Source organism: Salvelinus sp. IW2-2015, linkage group LG26 (genome assembly GCF_002910315.2).
Source record: "Salvelinus sp. IW2-2015 linkage group LG26, ASM291031v2, whole genome shotgun sequence".
Classification (NCBI taxonomy): Eukaryota; Metazoa; Chordata; class Actinopteri; order Salmoniformes; family Salmonidae; genus Salvelinus; species Salvelinus sp. IW2-2015.
In genome coordinates this window covers 32715461-32739766 of record NC_036866.1, presented here as the reverse complement: position 1 = coordinate 32739766, position 24306 = coordinate 32715461, and the positions used below count along the sequence as shown (strand labels likewise).

Here is a 24306-nt window from a genome sequence, read left to right as displayed (position 1 = left end):
AAGGAAAGGTCGGGGGAGAGAGAGAGTTGTATTCAAGAAGAAACAAGCCATTGTCTGTTTCCCTTACTGATGTTTTCTATAGGTTAATGTACATCATACACATGTACCTGTTTTCCCACTTAAATTAGAMAAGAGAATGCGCAGTTAACATCAGCAATTGTGGTTAAAGGAAGCTTTTATATTGCATATAGAGATAGAGAGAATATGGTGTTTCAGGAATTTAAGCTTCCCAGTATTTTAAGTGGGTGAATAAGCATTGGAATTATGGGAATCTCAGTAAATGAACTTGTATGATAATGACTCAATAGGGGGAAATAGGGGGAAATGAAAGAGTGATATTACTAATAGATATGTAAAGCTTAGATTTCTGTTTCCAYAATGTTCTCCCATATAACAAAAATGAATGTATGACTATGAAAATACAACCACACACTGAATGCAATTTGACTTGGATGTATTAGTAAATAAAAATGATCAGGTAAATAAAATACAATTGTTCACAATTTAGAAATATAACTAGAAAATCCAGGGTGTTAGTGCACTCTTAAAACTCAGTCACTGACATTGTTCAACCTAGCAAGCTTGCAAGCTAACATTGGCATACGTTGGAACTCAAAGAAATGTTGATAGAAGATGAGTGATTCAGKAAATTWATGGAAACCCAYCGTCAGAGGTTAGACATGTGATCCATATTCCATTGGCCTGTATACAATACATTACAGCTTGTAATTGAATTACAGTCATTCTCTAATAGTAAATAATTCCATTCTTTGAATTTTGAATCAGGACCATGGACAGGGCTTGACTGGTATATCTCCACAGAGGGTGTGTTGCAGTTAGTGCAACAGACTGTGTTGACAGAAACAGGAAATGTGAGTCACACAGACAGTCTGGACAGGGCGACCTTTGACCCCCAGTCACAGATAGACATTGACCTTTCACCTCTACAGCCAGATGGACCAACACCACTGATTATTCATTATATTGACCAGATACTCTAGTGGCCGCTCTAACAATGAAAACAAATGTCTTCAAYAATGGAAGGCAGTCAGGAGGAGGCAAGATCAGGTGGAACCATTTTCCACCATTGAAAGGGCAGATACACTTGTGAACAACAGGCACAATGGTTTCCAGCCACAAAGTCAAAATTGTCTGTATTGTAAACATTTATGACTACAATTTTGTATTTATTTTTTGTCTTAATTTCAGGTTAGGCARAAGGTTAAAAGTGTGGTTGAGGGTTAGGTTTAAAATCTGATTTTAACTCTAGGGTATGTGGGACGGTAGCGTCCCACCTCGTCAACAGCCAGTGAAACTGCAGGGCGCCAAATTCAAAACAACTGAAATTCCATGATTTAAATTCCTCAAACATACAATTATTTTACACCATTTTAAAGATACACTTGTTGTAAATCCAYCCAAAGTGTCCGATTTCAAAAAGYTTTTACGACGAAAGCACACCAAACGATTATGTTAGGTATGAGCCAAGTCACAGAAAAAYACAGCCATTTTTCCAGCCAAAGAGAGGAGTAACAAAAAGCAGAAAGAGATKAAATTAATCACTAACCTTTTATGATCTTCATCAGATGACACTCATAGGACTTCATGTTACACAATACATATATATTTTGTTCGGTAAAGCTCATATTTATATCCAAAAATCAGAGTTTAGGCGGGACGCTACTGTCTCACTTGGTAAAAAGCCTGAGAAAATGCAGAGCGCCATATTCAAATTAATTACTATGAAAATTACTAAAATCAAACTTTCATTAAATAACACATGAAAGATACCAAATTAAAGCTACACTGGTTGTGAATCCAGCCAACATGTTAGAATTCAAATAGGCTTTTCGGCGAAAGCAAACAATGCTATTATCTGAGGATAGCACCATTGTAAACAAAGAGAGATAAGCATATTTCAAACCTGCAGGCGCGACACAAAACGCAGAAATACAAATATAATTCATGCCTTACCTTTGACGAGCTTCTGTTGTTGGCACTCCAATATGTCCCATAAACATCACAAATGGTCCTTTTCTTCGATTAATTCTGTCGATATATATCCAACATGTCCATTTATTTGGCGCGTTTGATCCAGAAAAACACCGGTTCCAACTTGCTCAAACGTGACTAKAAAATATCTCAAAGGTTACCTGTAAACTTTGCCKAAAAATMTCAAACTACTTTTGTAATACAACTTTAGGTATTTTTTAACGTTAATAATCAATACAATTGAAGACGGGATGATCTGTGTTCAATACAGGATTAAAACCAACTATAGCTCGCTTTCTGGTCACGCGCTTCTATTAACAGGACACCTCGAGTGACTCTCGTTCAAGATGGCCGTACTTCTTCCATTACACAAAGGAATAACCTCAACCAATTTCTCAAGACTCTTGACATCCAGTGAAGCGGTAGGAAACTGCAAGCAGGTCCCTTAGAAATCTGGTTTCTCATGAAATCCCATTGAAGAGAAGTGCCTCAACAACAAAAAATTCTGATGGTTTGTCGTCGGGGTTTCGCCTGCTAAATAGTTCTGTTATACTCACAGACATGATTCAAACAGTTTTAGAAACTTCAGAGTGTTTTCTATCCAAATCTACTAATAATTAGCATATCTTATCTTCTGGGGATGAGTAGCTGGCAGTTTAATTTCGGCATGCTTTTCATCCAAAATTCCGAATGCTGCCCCTACCCTAGAGAAGTTTTAAGAAGATGCATTTTAAAAATAGGCAGGGTTTAGAACCATGCTCAGGACTACCTGGTCTGATGACTCCTTGCTGTCCCCAGTCCACCTGGTCATGCTTGCTGCTCCAGTTTCAACTGTTCTGCCTGCGGCTATGGAACCCTGACCTGTTCACCGGACATTTCTACCTTGTCCGGACCTGCTGTTTTCGACTCTCTCTCCCTACCGCACCTGCTGTCTCTAACTCTGAATGATCGGCTATGAAAAGCCAACAGACATTTACTCCTGAGGTGCTGACCTGTTGCAGCCTTTACACACTGTTGATTATTATTATTGACCCTGCTGGTCATCTATGAACGTTTGAACATCTTGCCATGTACTGTTATAATCTGCACCTGGCACAGCAGAAGAGGACTGGCCACCCCTCAGAGCCAGTTCCTCTCTAGGTTTCTTCCTAGGCTCCTGCCTTTCTAGGGAGTTTTTCCTAGCCACCGTGCTTCTACATCAAAATCAAATCAAATTTTATTGATCACATACACGTGGTTAGCAGATGTTAATCGAGTGTAGCGAAATGCTTGTGCTTCTAGTTCCGACCATGCAGTAATATCTAACAAGTAATCTAACAATTTCACAACAACAAAGGAATGAATAAGAATATGCAATATAATATATGGATGAGCGTGGCCGAACGGCATAGGTATAGAGTACAGCATATACATATGCATGAGTAATGTAGGGTATGTGCACATTATATAAAGTGGCATTGTTTAAAGTGCTTAGTGATACATTTATTACATCCAATTTTTTATTATTAAAGTGGCTAGAGATTTGAGTCAGTATGTTTGCAGCAGCCACTCAATGTTAGTGATGGCTGTTTAACAGTCTGATGGCCTTGAGATAGAAGCTGTTTTTCAGTCTCTCGATCCAGCTTTGATGCACTGTACTGACCTCACCTTCTGGATGATAGCGGGGTGAACAGGCAGTGGCTCGGTGGGTTGTTGTCCCTTGATGATCTTTTTGGCCTTCCTGTGACATCGGGTGGTGTAGGTGTCCTGGAGGAAGGTAGTTTGCCCCCGGTGATGCGTTGTGCAGACCTCAGTACCGTCTGGAGAGCCTTACGATTGTGGGCGAGCAGTTGCCAATACCAGGCGGTTATACAGCCCGACAGGATGCTCTCGATTGTGCATATGTAAAAGTTTGTGAGTGTTTTTGGTGACAAGCCAAATTTCTTCAGCCTCCTGAGGTTGACCACCAACTTACCACGCTTCTTCACCACGCTGTCTGTGTGGGTGGACCATTTCATTTTGTCCGTGTGGTGTACGCCGACGAACTTAAAACTTTCCACCTTGTCCACTACTGTCCCGTCGATGTGGATAGGGGGGTGCTCTCTGCTGTTCCTGAAGTCCACGATCATATCCTTTGTTTTGTTGACGTTAAGTGTGAGGTTATTTTCCTGACATCACACTCGAGGGCCCTCACCTCCTCCTTGTAGGCCGTCTCGTCGTTGTTGGTAATCAAGCCTACCACTGTAGTGCCATCTGCAAACTTGATGATTGAGTTGGAGGCGTGCATGGCCACGCAGTCATGGGTGAACAGGGAGTACAGGAGAGGGCTGAGAACGCACCCTTGTGGGGCCCCAGTGTTTGAGGATCAAGTGGGGTGGGTATGTTTGTTCCTACCCTTCACCACCTGGGGCGTCCCGTCAGAAAGTCCAGGCCCAGTTGCACAGGGCGGGTCGAGACCCAGGGTCTCGAGCTTAATGACGAGTTGGAGGGTATTATGGTGTTTAGATGCTGAGCTGTAGTCGATGAACAGCATTCTTACATAGGTATTCCTCTTTTCCAGATGGGTTAGGGCAATGTGCAGTGTGATGAGTGGGCTGAGTCACTGGCTACTGGTGCTCTTCCATGCCGTCCCTAGGAGGGATGCGTCACTTGAGTGGGTTGAGTCACTGACGTGGTCTTCCTGTCTGGGTTGGCGCCCCCCCTTGGGTTGTGCGTGGCGGAGATCTTTGTGGGCTATACTCGGCCTTGTCTCAGGATGGTAGTTGGTGGTTGAAGATATCCCTCTAGTGGTGTGGGGGCTGTGCTTTGGCAAAGTGAGTGGGGTTATATCCTGCCTGTTTGGCCCTGTCTGGGGGTATCATCGGATGGGGCCACAGTGTCTCCCGACCCCTCCTGTCTCAGCCTCCAGTATTTATGCTGCAGTAGTTTATGTGTCGGGGGCGCTAGGGTCAGCTGTTATATCTGGAGTGTTTCTCCTGAATTTAAGTATGCTCTCTCTAATTCTCTCTCTCTGAGGACCATGCTCAGGACTACTTGGCATGATGACTCCTTGCTGTCCCCAGTCCACCTGGCTTGCTGCTGGTCCAGTTTCAACTGTTCTGCCTGCGGCTATGGAACCTGACCTGTTCACCGGACGTGCTACCTGTCCCAGACCTGCTTTTTCACTCTCTAGAGACAGCAGGAGCGGTAGAGATACTCTCAATGATTGGCTATGAAAAGCCAACTGACATTTACTCCTGAGGTGCTGACTTGTTGCACCCTCGACAACTACTGTGATTTATTATTATTTGACCATGCTGGTCATTTATGAACATTTGAACATCTTGTCCGTGTTCTGTTATAATCTCCACCTAGCACAACAGAAGAGGACTGGCCACCCTTATTATCCTGGTTCCTCTCTAGGTTTCTTCCCAGGTTTTGGCCTTTCTAGGGAGTTTTTCCTAGCCACTGTGCTTCTACACCTGCATTGCTTGCTGTTTGGGGTTTTTGTCTGGGCTTCTGTACAGCACTTTGATATATCAGCTGATGTAAGAAAGGCTATATAAATAATTTGATTTGATTTTGATTTGATTGCGATTGCGTCATCTGTGGACCTATTGGGGCGGTAAGCAAATTGGAGTGAGTCTAGGTTGTCAGGTAGGGTGGAGGTGATATGATCCTTGACTAGTCTCTCAAAGCACTTCATGATGACGGAAGTGAGTGCTACGGGGCGATAGTCGTTTATCTCAGTTACCTTAGCTTTCTTGGGAACAGAAACAATGGTAGCCCTTTTGAAGCATGTGGGAACAGCAGACTGGGATAGGGATTGATTGAATATGTCCGTAAACACACCAGCCAGCTGGTCTGCGCATGCTCTGATGACCCGGCTAGGGATGCCGTCTGGGCCGGACAGCCTTGCGAGGGTTAACACGTTTAAATGTTTTACTCACGTTGGCTGCGGTGAAGGAGAGCCCGCAGGTTTTGGTAGCGGGCCGTGTCGGTGGCACTGTATTGTCCTCTAAGCAAGCAAATTAGTTGTTTTGTTTGTCTGGGAGCAAGACATCGGGGTCCCCGACGGGGCTGGCACATCTGCATTGCTTGCTGTTTTGGGTTTTAGGCTGGGTTTCTGTATAGCACTTTGTGACATCGGCTGATGTAAAAAGGGCTTTATAAATACATTTGACTGATTGATTGATTATGACTTTYTGACTGTGGTAACTAGTGACGACCAGGCAAAACTCACATATGAAGTGTTTTTTTTCTCAAAGTTGCCGGGATGTCACATGTCTTACTTATATTAGTACATTTGTAACAACCTAATCATTACGAAACTTATATTCTATCAAATAAGCCACAAATAACAAATAAGTCATTACAAATTCTGTTAACCAAATTATACACTCTCTCATTGACTTCCATACAATAACTCCTCACCTGTTGAAWGAAATATAACAAAACCGCCACCTGCTGGAGAAGACAGATTTTTGGCCCAGTTATKCCTCTCGCTRTGCCTCATCCTCTTTGCCCACACTGCCTCTGAGAATCATCTGGTTAACGATAAGGCAGAGGGCACTGTTCGTTTCAGGAACTGTTATGGTTAGGTCAGTATACCGAACCATAAACAGTATACCCAAAAAAGGGTTAGGTCAGTATACCCTTTTTTTTAAGAAAGACTTACCTCCAGATACAAAATAATTTTCTTAAATGCATATCTCTACACAAGATTTGGTGTGTTGCACATCAAAGTATATCTCTATTTTATATTTTGTTATTTTACTCTCCAAAGGATAGTTTGTTGAATATAACTTATCGACATTTCAGCTTGCTCTGCTTTCAACCCACTCTCCATGTTTTTCTCCTCTGTCTGTTTCCCCTCATCCACAATTGTTCAGCGCGTTTTTTAAATTTTACCTTTATTTAACCAGGTAGGCTAGTTGAGACCAAGTTCTCATTTACAACTGCGACCTGGCCAAGATAAAGCARAGCAGTGTGAACAGACAACAACACAGAGTTACACATGGAGTAAACAATAAACAAGTCAATAACACAGTAGGAAAAAATAAAATAAAATGAGTCTATATACATTGTGTGCAAAAGGCATGAGGAGGTCTAGGCCAAAGAAATAGGCCATAGGAGCGAATAATTGCAATTTAGCAGATTAACACTGGAGTGATAAATCATCAGATGATCATGTGCAAGTAGAGATACTGGTGTGCAAAAGAGCAGAAAAGTCAATAAATAAAACAGTAAGGGGATGAGGTAGGTAAATTGGGTGGGCTGTTTACAGATGGACTATACTATGTACAGCTGCAGTGATCGGTTAGCTGCTCAGATATCAGATGTTTAAAGTTGGTGAGGGAAATAAAAGTCTCCAACTTCAGCGATTTTTGCAATTCGTTCCAGTCACAGGCAGCAGAGAACTGTAAGGAAAGGCGGCCAAATGAGGTGTTGGCTTTTGGGATGATCAGTGAGATATACCTGCTGGAGAGCGTGCTACGGGTGGGTGTTGTTATCGGGACCAGTGAACTGAGTTAAGGCGGAGATTTACCTAGCATGGACTTATAGATGACCTGGAGCCAGTGGTCTGGCGACGAATATGTAGCGAGGGCCAGCCGACTAGAGCATACAGGTCGCAGTGGTGGGTGGTATAAGTTGTTTTAGTAACAAAACGGATGGCACTATGATAAAACTGCATCAGTTTGCTGAGTAGAGTATTGGAAGCTATTTTGTAGATGACATCGCCGAAGTCGAGGATCGGTAGGATAGTCAGTTTACTAGGGTAAGTTTGGCGGCGTGAGTGAAGGAGGGCTTTTGTTGTGAAATAGAAAGCCGACTTCTAGATTTGATTTTGGATTGGAGATGTTTAAATGAGTCTGGAAGGAGAGTTTACAGTCTAGCCAGACACCTAGGTATTTATAGATTGTCCACATATTCTAGGTCGGAACCGTCCAGGGTGGTGATGCTAGTCGGGCGGGCGGCGTGCAGGCAACGAACGGTTGAAAAGCATGCATTTGGTTTTACTAGCGTTCAAGAGCAGTTGGAGGCCACGGAAGGAGTGTTGTATGGCATTGAAGCTCGTTTGGAGGTTAGATGGCACAGTGTCCAAGGAAGGGCCAGAAGTATACAGAATGGTGTTGTCTGAATAGAGGTGGAATCAGGGAATCGCCCGCAGCAAGAGCAACATCATTGATATATACACTGCTCAAAAAAATAAAGGGAACACTTAAACAACACAATGTAACTCCAAGTCAATCACACTTCTATGAAATCAAACTGTCCACTTAGGAAGCAACAACTGATTGACAATAAATTTCACATGCTGTTGTGCAAATGGAATAGACAAAAGGTGGAAATTATAGGCAATTAGCAGACACCCCCAAAAAGGAGTGATTCTGCAGGTGGTGGACCACAAACAACTTCTCAGTTCCTATGCTTCCTGGCTGATGTTTTGGTCACTTTTTTGAATGCTGGCGGTGCTCTCACTCTAGTGGTTAGCATGAGACGGAGTCTACAACCCACACAAGTGGCTCAGGTAAGTGCAGTTCATCCAGGATGGGCACATCCAATGCGAAGCTGTGGCAAAAAGGTTTTGCTGTGTCTGTCAGCGTAGTGTCCCAGAGCATGGAGGCGCTACCAAGGAGACGTTGAAGGCCAGTACATCAGGAGACATGGAGGAGGCCGTAGGAGGGCAACAAATCCCAGCAGCAGGACGCGTAACCTCCGCTTTGTGCAGAGGAGGTGCATGCCAGAGCCCTGCAAAATTGACCTCCAGCAGGGCCACAAAGTGTGATATGTGTCAGTATATAGGTCTCACAGAAGGGTTCTGAGGATCTCAGCATCTGTACCTAACTGCAGTCAGGCTAACCCTCTGGCGAGCCACTGGAGGCCTGTGACGCCCAAAAGAAATGCACCGTCCACACCAGACTGTTACCAACCGCCAAACACGGTCCATGCTGGCAGGATGTTTGTGCAGGCAGCAGAACGTTCTCTCCAACGGCGTCTCCGACTCTTGTCACGTCTGTCACATGTGCTGATAGGTGCTCAGTGTGAAACCTGCTCTTCAGCTGTGAACAGCAGCAACAGGGCAGCCAGTGGCGAATTTGCCAATCTTGGTGTATCTTCTGGCAAATGCCAAAGCGTCCTGGCCCGGTTGCTAGGGCTGTAAGTCACAAACCTCCCACCTGTGGACGTCGGGCCCTCATACCACCCTCATTGGAGTCTGTTTCTGACCGTTTGAGCAGACACATATGCACCATTTGTGGCCTGCTGGAGGTCATTTTGCAGGGCTCTGGCAGTGCACCTTCCTTGCACAAAGGCGGAGGGTAGCGGTCCTGCGTGCTGCGGTTGTTGCCCTCCTACGGCCTCCTCCACGGTCTCCTGATGTACTGGCCTGTCTCCTGGGAGCGCCTCCATGCTCTGGACACTACGCTGACAGACACAGCAAACCTTTTGCCACAGCTCGCATTGATGTGCCATCCTGGATGGAACTGCACTACCTGAGCCAGCTTTGTGGGTTGTAGGACTCCGTCTCATGCTACCACTAGAGTGAGAGCACGCCAGCATTTCAAAAGTGGACCAAAAACATCAGCCAGGAAGCATAGGAACTGAGAAAGTTGTCTGTGGTCACCACCTGCAGAATCACTCCTTTTTTGGGGTGTTCTTGCTAATTGCCTATAATTTCCACCTTTTGTCTATTCCATTTGCACAACAGCATGATGGAAATGTATTGTCAATCAGTGTTGCTTCCTAAGTGGACAGTTTGATTTCACAGAAGTGTGATTGACTTGGGATTACATTGTGTTGTTTTAAGTGTTCCTTTATTTTTTTGAGCAGTGTATATAGAGAAAAGAGTAGGCCCGGAGGAATTGAACCCTGTGGTACCCCATAGAGACTGCCCAGAGGACCGGGACAAACATGTGCCCTGCGATTGGACACATTGAACTCTGTCTGCAAAGTAATTAGTGAAACAGGGCAAGGCAGTCATCAGAACAAACCGAGGCTACTGAGTCTGCCGATAAGAATATTGTAGATTGAAAGAGTCGAAAGCCTTGGCCAGGTGTCGATGAAGACGGCTGCACAGTACTGTCTTTTATCGATGGCGGTTATGTATATCAGTTTAGTACCTTGAGGCGTGGCTGAGGATGCAGCCCGTGACCGCGCGTCGGGAAACCGGATTGCACAGCGGAGAGAAGGTACGTTGGGATTCGAGATGGTCAGTGATCTGTTATATTAACTTGGCTTTCGGAAGACCTTAGATAGGCAGGGCAGGATGGATTATAGCGTCTGTAACAGTTTGGTCCAGGGTGTCTCCCCCTTGAAGAGGGGATGACCGCGCGCAGCTTTCCAATCCTTTGGGGATCTCAGACATATGAAAGAGAGGTTGAACAGGCTGGTAATAGGGGTTGCGACAATGGCGGCGGATAGTTTCAGAAATAGAGGGTCTAGATTGTCAAGCCCAGCTGATTTGTATGGGTCCAGGGTTTGCAGCTCTTTCAGAACATCTGCATTCAGGATTTGGGTAAAGGAGAAAGCTGGGGACGCATTGGGCTGAGTAGCTGCCGGGGGGGGGGCGGAGCTGTGGCCGAGGTTGGAAGTAGCAGGTGGAAGGCATGGGCCAGCCGTTGAGAAATGCTTGTTGAAGTTTTCGATTATCATGGATTATCGGTGGTGGACCGTGTTACCTAGACCTCAGTTTAGTGGGCAGCTGGGAGGGGTGCTCTGTTCTCCATGGACTGTTACAGTGTCCCAGAACTTTTTTGGAGTAGAGCTACAGGATGCACAATTATCTGTCTGCTGAAAAAGCTAGCCTTTTGCTTTCCTGACTTGACTGCGTTGTATTGGTTCCTGACTTCCCTGAACAGTTGCATATCGCGGGGACTATTCGATGCTATTTGCAGTCCGCCACAGGATGTTTTTGTGCTGGTCGAGGGCAGTCAGTCTGGAGTGAACCAAGGGCTATATCTGTTCTTAGTTCTGAATTTTTTGAACGGGCATGCTTATCTAAGATGGTGAGGAAGTTACTTTTAAAGAATGACCAGGCATCCTCAACTGACGGGATGAGTCAATATCCTCCAGGATACCTGGGCCAGGTCAATTTCTTAATCGCATCTGGCACAAGGACCCGAGCCCTTATATTTAACCTCACAATGAAGTGTATGATTTAGATTTTTATTTCTATGTCATTTTCAGGACAAGCAGGGCTACAAGTAGAACACAAAAACAATTTGACATAAACAGTTGCATTCATGAGTTTTATTATAATAAAAAACAATTCCGCCAAGCAAAAACTTGAATCATTTATAAGAATGCTGTAAGTACAGAAATGCTTTGCTCAGTGGGACATTTAAATCCAACTTGTCAGTGACAACTGTGTGAAGGATTGAGTTGTGACAGCAGGGTTGTTCCCTTAATTAACCATGTAAATCAAATTAAATGACAGCTTAAAAAAATGCTTGTTGCTTTTTTTGCACTGGTGTTACCTATATGACAATTCAGGCTTTCCCAAAATGTAATTTTACTATAAAGTCAAAGACAGAAAAAGGTTAATGGTACTGTATTATTAAGAAATGTTTTTGATAAGTAATAATTTTCCTATTATAACACCAGTGACGGTACCACCAGTGACCAGTAACACCAGTGACAATTCACAGGACTATTTAATTAAACCAGCAGGACAAGTAACACCATGACATTACCAACTTAATCACCAATTTGCTAACATATGAAGAGAGTGAAGACTCACCATGTGCTTTTCAAAACAGCCCGACTCCAATGCACCTTTGACCCAGTAAGAAGTTGGCAAGGATGTTGTCTTCTTTTATTGGTTGTTTATTTTTTTAAATGGGGTAACCAGTTACATGAAATTGAGGGACAGCTATTCCCTGTGAATTATTTATAATACTGAGTTGATATTTTGGTATTTGAAGTACATAATAATTATAATATATTTCCTTTTCATTATGACATTTAAGTTGGGGGGGAAAAAATAATATTTTAACTCGAACCCTCTATAGAAAGGGTTCTACATAGAACCTAAAAGGGTTCTACCTGGAACCAAAAGGTTACATGTTCGTGAGAGTCTCCGCTTTTCATAGATGGGTCTTAATACAGTTGCTTGCGAAAGTATTCACCCCTTGGCTTTTCCTCTTTGTTTCCTTAAACCTGAAATTAAAATAGATGTTTGGGATGTTTGTAAATGTCACGACTTCTGCCGAAGTGGTCCCTCTCCTTGTTCGGGCGACATTCGGCAGTCGACGTCACCGGCTTTCTAGGCACCACCGATCCATGTTTCATTTTCGTTTTGTTTTGTCTTCATTGTACACACCTGGTTTCCATTCCCTAATCATGTTCCTTCTTTAACCCTCTGGCTTCTTGTTTTGTGCGTGATTGTGCTTGTCAAGTGGTTCCATGTACGTGTTCTGGATTGTTTATGTTTATCCTTGTTGGATTATTGTTGATATTGAGTAAAGATCGTGGCTTTACTCATACCTGTGTCCTGCGCCTGACTCCGCTTTATTCCATTCACCTGGAACACTGACAGAATCACGCACCTAAAGAATGGGGTCAGCAGGTGCACCCAGCCATTCTCTACCAGTGGAGGAGCGCGTCAGCAGCAGCAGACATGTTGCAGAGTCTCGGTACTGCCATGGATCGCGTGCTGCAAACTATGGAGAGATGGGAGAGAGGGTTTTTCCGGCAACCCCATCATCATCACCCCCGCTCCCACAACAACCTCCCTCGACGTCCACCCCTCCTCACCAGCATCCAGTGGAATTCGGCTATCGCTCCCGGGGGTATATGACGGAACGGCTGCCGGGTGCCAGACTTCCTTCTCCAGCTGGAGCTCTACCTGGCAACCGTTCGGCCGGCTCCTTCGGGACGCCGAAGGTGTGAATGCCCTAAACTCCTGTCTGACGGTAAAGCACTTGGTGAATGCCAACGCCATCTGGGGAAGAGAAGGAGCGGCGTTGGACGATTACGAAGATTTCACCCGCCGCTTCCGGGCGGTTTTCGATCATCCACCTGAAGGGAGAGCGGCGGGGGAACGACTATATCATCTCAGACAGGGGATGAGGAGCGCACAAGAGTTTGCGCTGGACTTTCGCACTCTGGCCGCCGGCGCYGGATGGAATGAGCTGGCCCTGATCGACCACTACAGGTGTAGTTTACGCGAGGACGTTTGCAGGGAGCTAGCCTGCAGGGACACCACCCTTAACCTTGACCAGCTGGTGGAGGAGTCCACAAAGGCTTGAATCTGGGGCTGACGGCTGACGGTCCCAGTGGAGTGTTGCGGGTAGTAACAGACGGTGAATGGGTAGCCGGGAGGTAACTGCACAGCTCGTCAGGGTCTCCCCCTYTCCCTAGCGAGCCCTGGCATTTCCCGTCAGTTCTGGACAGGTAGCACGGAGAGACAGCAGCCTTCGCGCATTCGCCTGTCACACTCCTGTGGGCTCAGAAGGGTGTGACCCAGCTGCATGGGATGCTGGAGTGGTGTCAAAAAAGGCTCTGTCTCACCCGTTCCCAGATGCGGTTGTCTACTAAGATTGCCAGCGTTATCAGGGACTCGAGGTCCTCCCCCAGTTCCCGAGTGGCCAGTTCGTTTTTGATGGAGTTAGACAGACCCTGATGAAAAGCGGTAACCAGTGCCTCCGTATTCCACCCACTCTCGGCGGTGAGGGTGAGGAACTCAATGSCAAAGTCAGCKACTGGTCTGGCCCCTTGGCGGAGGTTGAACAGTCGGCTGGCTGCCAAGGGGCCAGAGCTCTGTCAGAGTGACCATCGGGTTCTTGTTCACCTCCCTGACCAAGGGCCTTCTCCCCRGATTGCTRAGTTTGTCTGAGTGGCCAGCWCTAGGAAGAGTGTTGGTGATTTCAAACTTATTCAATTTAAGAATGATGGAGGCCACTGTGTCCTTAGGGACCTTCAATGCTGCAGACATTTTTTGGTACCCTTTCCCAACTCTGTGCCTCGACACAATCCTGTCTCGGAGCACTACAGACAATTTTCTCTGACATGCTCTGACATGCACTGTCAACTGTGGGACCTTATAGAAAGTGAAAGGGGAATAACTAGTCAGATGTACAACTGAATGCCTTCAACTGAAATGTGTCTCCCCATTTAACCCAACCCCTCTGAGTCAGAGGTGGGAGGGGGCTTAATCGACATCCACGTCTTCGGCGCCCGGGGAACAGTGGGTTAACTGCCTTGCTCGGGCAGAACAGATTTTTACCTTGTCCAGCAGCCTTTCCGTTACTGGCCCTCGTTTTTGCTCTGACATGTTTCTGTCAACTGTGGGACCTTATATAGACAGGTGTGTGCCTTCCAAATCATGTCCAATCAATTGAATTTACCACAGGTGGACTCCAATCAAGTTGTAGAAACATCTCAAATATGATCAATGGAAACAGGATGCACCGGAGCTCAATTTCGAGGCTCATAGCAAAGGGTCTAAATATTTKTGTAAACAAGGTATCTGTTTTTATTGTTAATGAATTTGCAAAAAATTCTAAAAACCTGTTTTCACTACGTCATTATGGGGTAATGTGTTGATGAGGAATATTGTTTATTGAATCAATTTTAGAATGAGGCTGTAAACTAACAAAATGTGGAAAAAGTGCAGGGGTCAGAATACTTTCCGAATGCACTGTACATGCACTATATCAGCTGGTAATTTTCCAGTACCCTCTTCACACACATGCGTGATTTGTTGCTGGCTCCTTACCTCTTAGGATAATTCAGCCTTGAGCTGGGCCTTTTTTGCCCTATCTGAATAGGCTTTAAATAACTTATCACTCTCTTATATTAGACAAATAGGCTGTGAGAACTGGTTAGAACCAGTTCTTGTTTGTACAAAGCTTTAAGGAAGTGCAGCCAAGTACCCCTTATCTCTCATTTAACCTTGTCCCCCTAGGAGGGGTAAGCAGCTCTTTGTGTAGATGAAGTATATAATGACTGTGGTTCTGTAGTTTTTGAGTTTCTCTCCGGTTTATCCTGAGTGTTATCTCCCCTGCAATTGCCGGAATAAACTCTCATTAACTGGATAATTAGCTCTGCCTGATCCTTGGAACYAGTTTTCCTCAACAATAGGTTAATGATCATGTAAAGGTTATGTACCACCCTTAGAAAAGCCCACATGTTTCAGCCCACATGTTTCAATCACTATTTACTGTATATCCTGTAGGTCTTTCACTCAACATTGAGGGCTCAATTTMATACGTGCAGCTCAGCCCAGGCAGCTAGCTAAAACTGGATTTTTGAAAAATGAGTTTGGAATACCGCAACTCACAATTACCTTTTTTAATGCTTTTTCCACACGGTTTACCAAACATCTGCTAATAGTAAAATTGAGAGACAGTCTCTTAGATAATTTGTTAATATTACATAGTGCAATATGTCCAGGGATTAAGAGGAGTCAGATGGATCCCTGGGTGGTAGTCTTGTACTGAGAACTGAGTTGTGGACAGACTTCCAACAGTGCTTGGATATTGTATTGTGTCACCTCAGCTGCAGTGTGCACTGGTGATTCATAGCAGTGTGAACTCTGAAGGTTTAAAGAATGCCTGCATGGAGCCCTTGACCTTTTACCCCAATATCTTCACAAGTATGTGATGGTTCCAATGGCCACTGATGTTTGATTTTCTACATTTAAAACTTGAGTAAAAGTAACGATARCTTAATTCAAAATGACTCATGTAAAAGTGAAAGTCACCTAGTAAAATCCTACTTGAGTAATAGTTTACAAGTATTTTGTTTTAAATATACAAAAGTATCAAAAGTAAAGTAAGGTCGGATGAGAAGCGGCCAGAGCTCCTCTGTGGAGATGGGAGAACCTTCCAGAAGGACAACCATCTCTCCAGCACTCCACCAAATCAGACCTTTATGGTAGTGTGGCCAGACGTAAGCCACTCCTCAGAAAAAGGCACATGACAGCCCACTTGGAGTTTGCCAAAAGGCACCTAAAGGACTCTGACCATGAGAAACAAGATTCTCTGGTCTGGTGAAACCAAGATTGAACTCTATGGCCTGTATGCCAAGCATCACACCTTGATGAAAACCTGATCCAGAGCGCTCAGGACCTCAGACTGGGGTGAAGGTTCAACTTACAACAGGACAAGGACCCTAAGCACACAGGCAAGACAACGCAGGAGTGGCTTCAGGACAAGTCTCTGAATGTCCTTGAGTGGCCCAGCCAGGGCCCGGACTTGAACCCGATCGAACATCTCTGGAGAGACCTGAAAATCGCTGTGCAGRGACGCTCCCCATCCAACCTGACAGAGCTGAAGAGGAACTGCAGAGAAGAATGGGAGAAGAATGGCACATGCTATCAGCTTTTGCTGAGAAGGCTACTAGTTTGGATGGTTACTTTAAATCATTGTGGAGTAGAGTCCCCTGCCCAACAGTAGGCCAATATCTTCTAAATAGAAAGATAGGCCATACTCTTCTAGACACTAAATACACACAACAAATAAATAATTTCAAATCCCTTACGTAAAGCAAACCAGACTGCACCATTTTCTGTATTTTTTGCCAGGGGCATACACCAACACTCAGATATCATTTACAAACGAAGTGAGTCTGCCAGATCAGAGGCAGTAAGGAAGACAAGGGATGTTCTCTTGATAAATGTGTGAATTGGAAATATTTCCTGTCCTGCTAAGCATTTAAAATGTAACAAGTACTTTTGGGTGTCAGAGAAAATGTACAGAGTAAAAACMACATTATTTTATTTTGGAATATAGTGAAGTAAAAGTAGTCAAAAATATAAATAGTAAAGTAAAGATACTCAAAAAAACTACTTCAGTAGTACTTTAAACCACTAATTGTAAGGGAAACAAACATGCTACATGTTGCAGTAGGCCTTTAGAATAATGCAYAAGATTGTCCTTGATTCTATCCAAGTTGATGAGCGAAGGGAAGCAAATGATGCCAGCCCACTGAATGAATAACAAATGGGCAGTAATTGTGCACGTTACTTCACAATCAAATTTACATTACGCCTAACTGAATGATAAGGAGGGTGAAGAGGTTGATTTAATTTAGAACAACAATAGTGTAATGATGAGTTTGTGTTATGCCTATTTATCATCGTTGGCGCTCATGTTAATAATTTGACCACGACCCTTTCGGCTTGATACCATTCTCTTTTACATTTTACTTTGTTAAACTAAACTGTTATGGGATTGTTTTATTTACTATAACGCTATTACTAATCAATTTCATTGTAAGGGAAACAAAAACATACATGTTGCAGTAGGCCTTTAGAATAATGCAAAACATTACTCTATCCAAGTTGATGAGCAGGAGGAAACAAATGTCAGGTACCCTGCACAGCCGGCCCATCGAAACTACACTTAAACTATATCGAAACTAATTTCACAGATAATAAGAGTTAGCGTATAGACAAGATTACATTGACAATAGTCTGATGAGTGACAGTATTATCAGTTGTCAAGTTATACATGAAGAGATGGGCACATCTTGAAGATGCAGGGAAAGAAGCCTCACTTTATCGAATCTTCCTTCAGAGTCACATCCAAGTAAAATGCCTTTATTTTTAATATAGTATCAGAAAGAGCATATTCTGCAGTTTCTATGACARTTCCCTTTGTCAAATAACAGAAAAATAAATAAAGAGGTGCAGCTCTATTTACAAATTTCATTTTTTCCAAGAATATTTAGAGAAGATAGAACGGGGAGAGTTCCAGAATGTTTCTGTGAAGTCCTGTGGAGCTGTGTGGTCAGGGTTCTGTGCCAAAGTGACTCCCTCCCCCTGCGCACTGCTCACCATTTCATTTTCGGACACCAGGTCACATAGGGGCCAACTACTCGATGCCAATCTGTGAGCGGCGACAGACTATTCCTTGGGCTGGAGTTACACAAAGCAACTTTCACACGATTTTAGTTGCAGTTGCAAGTGACATCAAGTAACTTTMCTGTTACATGAAGCAACTCAAAAGCGATTAAAATTGCATACAACAGACAATCAAATTGAAGCTGCTCGTTTGAGAATTCTAAACTCACCCGATGTCATCTCCTGCATTACATTATGTGTTTATCCAATCATTTGGTTATTGTAACAGCAAGGATATAGAAGAAATGCAGCCTATACACTTTACCTAGCTAGCTAAAAGAACATTACAAACACCAACATAGCTAGCTAACTAGCCAAAATGGCATTGCAAAAACCAACACAGCTAGTTAGCTAAATAGCAACAAGCTAACAAAGCTAGTAACACGCTGAGCTAGCTAGCACAGTTCATGGTGGACAATTTCAGTTGAAACTGGTCAGGAAAAAGTTTGGGTTCAATTCGAAATTACATTTATCGACTGCTAAACCATGTAAAATAATTTGTATACATCTCCTGTTGTGCTAGTCTCTGTTCTGTCAACCCTGATCGCGGGTTGTGCTGCGCAGCATTGACAGCTGTATTGACATGACAACTGGGTCAGAATTCCGAACCTTCGAATGGATCTTGTCACTAAAGTTTTGGTTTTGATTATCTGTTGGTTGCAACTAGTTGCACAATGTTGACAAGTTTCAACTGGATGCAACCAAGTTGCAGATAAGTTGCTTATTAGTTGCAGAGGGCTGTTTCACGAAGCATTCAAGAAAAAACTCAGTTGCATGCAAGTTGCGTCATGTAACGACAGCCTTATGATGTCAGTGGCCTGGGAAATTTGAAAAACATTTTATCTCTCTCTGTGCCAGGTTCTCATCATTCCAAACACATCCTGCTTTATTAATTAGAGAGAGAGAGAGAGACTGCGAGAGAGAGAGTTTGTGTGTACAATAGTAGTGTGATACTGAGAGAGCCACAGTACTCTTGTTCCCCTGGTTAGCTTTAAATGCATTTAAAATGTAGTCATCCATGGTAGCGAAGGAGACCTAGCTTCACTGCAAAGCTTGCACTTAAACCATCAGTAAAGGGGTGTTTCTTAGCGGCACCTCCATATGTTGTAGTAGAACCAGTCCAAACACAGACACCCACTGTCAGTCAGTCACATACATGCATGTACGCACATCTGCTGTTTAACATGTCAGACCCATAGGCTAGGGGCTCTCTATCTCCGTCAGGTATTCACCTTCAATGCCCATTGCCCGATGTATGCAGTCCAATCTCTTTCTAACCTAATTCACCCTCCCTGCACTCCCACACCACTTTCCCCTCTCTGTCTCCTTCTTTCATCCCTCTCGCTCGCTTTCCTTCTATCTCCATCCTCCTTCCTCTCGTCTCCCTCTCCGTCTCCACCCTCCCCTCCATGCTCTGTGGAGAGGAGGGAGGACCGGGGAGATGGGCACATTAATAAAGCAGTGCTTCCTGGAAACCAAACACACTGCAGAAGATTGCTGTGTAGAATGCTAAAGAGGTATTTGTTTGTGCATCGCTGCCCCCCTCCCTCCCTCTCCCCCCATCCCTCCTCACTACAGCCCCCTACCTCAACCGTCATCCAGAGGCACTGTTTGGATTAGTCTGCCTCTTCTTTATAGGGACCAGGTATGGTCGTCGCCATTGATGCTATAATGGGAGAGAGGGGTTTTATGTGTCCACTTTTTCTTTGTCCACTTACTTTTCTGTCTGTATGCATATTTTTATGATYTAGGAAGAAAGATGCTGTGGTTCCAAAGTTGAAGTGATTGTTCTCCCGACTTCCACTTCTATACATCAAATGAGATGGGAGGAAAATACACTTCCTTGACAAAGATGGGGGAGTTCTGACAATCTAGAGGTGAAAGAAACGCACACCTATTTAGGCGAGGTGCTGGCTAGTGGAGTAGAACACTTAAAAAATAAAGGAGAACCGCACACTCTAGGAGCTCAGATGCAAAAATATTTATGTCCAACGTTTCGACAGACAAGCTGTCTTCATCAGGGTATACTGTCTTCATCAGGGTATAAATACCTTGATGAAGACAGCTTCAGCTTGTTTTTTTTTGTCCAATAGGGACGGTATTTACTGTATAGTATATTCTGTAATTGTTCAATTAGTTAATAAATAAATAATTGAGACAATTTGTGTATAGATYATTCATAGTAGAGGCTGGGTTCAGGCTGGGTTCATGCAGTCAGAGACCCGACACTCTTATGACCGAAAAGAGCTTCTGGACATAAAAATAGAGATTAGTCACCTCGAATTGGATGACAAGATTTTCTTTAATGAGTCGGATGGGAAGGATATACTACAAACACCCGAACTGGCCCTCATCCCCATCATTCGCTCGAGAAGGAAACAAKGATTTTGCGGAAAGAGATCAGGGTGCCTTGTGAGGATCAGGCGACGAGTGGTTAATCTGCCTTTGCCATCCGTCCTGCTAGCTAACGTTCAATCGCTGGAAAATAAATGGGACAAACTGAAAGCACGTATATCCTACCAACGGGACATTAAAACTGTAATATCTTATGTTTCACCAAATCGTGGCTGAACAATGACATTAATAACATACAGCTGGCGGGTTATACACTATCGGCAGGCTAGAGCAGCAACCTATGGTAAGACACGGGTCATGGGCCTATGCATACAGCCTTAAAACTCCTTAACAGCTAATCAAATGGCTACCCAGACTATTTGCATTGCCCCACCCCCRATCCTCTTCTATGCTGCTATCTATGCATAGTCACTTTAATAACTCTACCTACAGTTGAAGTCGGAAGTTTACATACACTTAGGTTGGAGTCATTAAACTTGTTTTTAAACCACTCCACAAATTTCTTGTAACAAACTATAGTTTTGGCAAGTCGGTTAGGACATCTACTTTGTGCATGACACAAGTAATTGTTTACAGACAGATTATTTCACTTATAATTCACTGTATCACAATTCCAGTTGGTCAGAAGTTTACATACACTAAGTTGACTGTGCCTTTAAACAGCTTGGAAAATTCCAGAAAATGATGTCACGGCCTAAGAAGCTGAGTCAATTGGAGGTGTACCTGTGGATGTATTCAAGGCCTACCTTCAAACTCAGAGCCTCTTTGCTTGACATCATGGGAAAATTAAAATAAAATCAGCAAAGAACAATAGTACGCAAGTGTAAAACCATGGGACCATGCAGCCGTCATACCGCTCAGGAAGGAGACGCGTTCTGTCTCCTAGAGATGAATGTACTTTGGTGCGAAAAGTGCAAATCAATCCCAGAACAACAGCAAAGGAACTTGTGAAGATGCTGTAGGAAACAGGTACAAAAGTGTCTATATCCACAGTAAAACGAGTCCTATATCGACATAACCTGAAAGGCCGCTCAGCAAGGAAGACGCCACTGCTCCAAAACGCCATAAAAAAGCCACACTACGGTTTGCAACTGCACATGGGGACAAAGATCGCACTTTTTGTAGAAATGTCCTCTGGTCTGATGAAACAAAAATAATGACCATCTATATTGACCATCATTATGTTTGAGGAAAACACCATTCCAACCGTGAAGCACGGGGGTGGCAGCATCATGTTGTGGGGGTGCTTTGCTGCAGGAGGGACTGGTGCACTTCACAAAATAGATGGCACATGAGGAAAGGACAATTATGTGGATATATTGAAGCAACATCTCAAGACATCAGTCAGGAAGTTAAAGCTTGGTCGCAAATGGGTCTTCCAAATGGACAATGACCCAAAGCATACTCCAAAGTTATGGCAAAATGGCTAAAGGACAACAAAGTCAAGGTATTGGAGTGGCCATCACAAAGCCCTGACCTCAATCCTATAGAGAATTTGTGGGAAGAACTGAAAAAAGTGTGTGCGATCAAGGAGGCCTACAAACCTGACTCAGTTAACACCAGCTCTGTCAGGAGGAATAGTCCAAAATTTACCCAACCTATTGTGGGAAGCTTGTTGAAAGCTACCTGAAACGTTTGACCCAAGACAATTTAAAGGCAATGCTACCAAATACTAATTGCGTGTATGTAAACTTCTGAACCATTGGGAATGTGATGAAAAAATAAAAGCTGAAATAAATAATTCTCTCTACTATTATTCTGACATTTCACATTCTTAAAATAAGTAGTGATCCTAACTGACCAAAGACAGGGAATTTTTACTAGGATTAAATGTCAGGAATTGTGAAAAAACTGAGTTTAAATGTATTTGGCTAAGGTGTATGTAAACTTCTGACTTCAACTGTAAATATGTCATCAATAAAACATACACTACATTCCCTAAAAGCTTAAGAATAGTCCTAAAAACACTAAAACTTTATATATATATATATGTGTCATGCGAAGTAATGAATGACATTGTGGAATAACAGTTATACAGAATGACATAATCGACATTCCGTAACTAGGTGTCTTCGCTAAACAGAGAGAGACCCATATAGAGAGAGAGAGGAAGAAAGTGAGAAAGTGACAGAGAGAGAGGTGGAAGAGAGTGAAAGACGGAGAGAGAGAGAGAGAGAAACAGAAAGACAGCAGTGCAAATTTACTTAGACTTTAGTATTTCAACAACTCGACCATCGACTCTCCGAGCCACCCAGGAGGTATCTCATCCACCAAAGCCAGTGAGTTTGGATCAGTCTGATGCTCTGTGCTCTGAGTCATAAGGGACCAGCTTGAGTTAGGCTTTACTTTCAAAAACTGTTGAAAAGTACATATCTCCCCTTCAAAAACCTGCACGAATCCATCAAATGTTCTCACAGGTGGCTTGCGTAGATTGGAGGAACAGGGGCAGGTAATCCAGTCACTAGGCTAGAAGACACTAGTGAGGTTCTCATCATAACCTAGGCCACGGGTGCCGCTAGCGCACTCCTCCCACATTCCATTGAAAAGGCAGAGCGGCAAATTCAAAAAACAAATTGAAATATTTAACTTTCACACATTAACAAGTCCAATACAGCATTTGAAAGATAAACATCTTGTCAATCCAGCCAACATGTCCGATTTTTTAAATGTTTTACAGAGAAAACACCACATATATTTATGTTAGGTCACCACAAAAAAAAAAGACAGACAGACAACCTAACTAACCTAGACCAACCTAAATAACCTAGAAAAAACTCCCTCAGATGACAGTCCTATAACATGTTACACAATAAATCTATGTTTTTTTCGAAAAATGTGCATATTTTAGCTATAAATCAGTTTTACATTACTGCTACCATCATAGCCACCATCACAGCTACAGTCAGAAATCGCACGGCAGTAGCCAGAGAAAATACAGACACCAACGTCAACTACTAATTTACACATCATAAAACATTTCAGAACAATATATGGTGGATAGCTAATGAAAGAATAAGATCTTGTGAACAGAGCCAATATTTCAGATTTTTGAAGTGTTTTACAGCGAAAACACAATATATCGTTATATTAGCTACTACAATAGCTAGCACACAGCAGCATTGCTTCTAGTCAAACGGTAGCATAGCACAGTTCGACAGATATATATGAAAAAGCATCCAAATTGGGTCCTTATCTTTGTGGATCTTCCATCAGAATGTTCTCCAAGGGGTCCTTTGTTCAGAACCGACTTTATTTGGATCCATAACGAACGATTTCCCTCAGAATTAGCAAGCACCATTAGCTAGCATTGCTAGCCTCTCGTTCTTGAACCAATTCTTGCGTCGCATCACGTCTAAAGTCCAGAATAAATTTCAATAATATAATTAAAACTTATTGAAAAAACATACTTTAAGATGATATTGTGACATGTATCAAAGAAAATCGAAGCCAGAGATCATATTCACCTTTAAAAAGGTTCTTCAATGAGCCGAGTACAGGTCAGACTTCGCGCCCAGGAAATAAATAAAAGTGCGCACGTCTCAGTCCAAGACGTTGTGTTCAGTCCCTGGTCGAGATAATCAACTGATTTTTCTCTCACTTCCGCATTACACACAGGCGAAGGCGTATGACGTGTTTCTACAGTCATAAGTGACATGCCCTTTTATAGACAAGCTCCTGAGAGAGAGTTCGCTTTTGGAAATATCACTTCCGGTTAGGAAATGGTCTGTAAAAGGAGTTCTGTTTCACTTAGAGAAATAATTCAAACGTTTTTAGAAACTAGAGACTGTTTTCTATCCAATAGTAATAATAATATGCATATTGTACGAGCAAGAATTGAGTACGAGGCCGTTTAAAAATCATACGATTTTCTCCAAAAGTGAAAACAGCACCCCCTTGTCCTCAACAGGTTAAGTAACAGACACACCTCAAAATCAACTGTTCAGAGAGACTACGTGAATAAGCCTTCATGGTCGAATTGCTGCAAAGAAACCACTACTAAAGGACACCAATAATAAGAAGAGACTTGCTTGGGCCAAAAAACACAAGCATTGGACATTAGACCGGTGGAAATCTGTCCTTTGGTCTGATGAGTCCAAATTTMAGATTTTTGGTTCCAACCTCCATGTCTTTGAGAGACGCAGATTAGGTGT

The 24306-nt window shown here is 43.3% G+C and overlaps 1 long non-coding RNA gene across 1 annotated transcript; it reads right to left on the bottom strand.

Annotated features, from left to right (window-relative positions):
- Positions 1–23340: 23340 nt before the first annotated feature.
- LOC139023027 (uncharacterized) lies at positions 23341–23740 on the bottom strand. The gene is made up of 2 exons (XR_011474093.1): positions 23620–23740; positions 23341–23507 (listed from the first exon to the last, which is right to left on the bottom strand). It is a non-coding gene; the product is annotated as an uncharacterized lncRNA (long non-coding RNA).
- Positions 23741–24306: the final 566 nt, after the last annotated feature.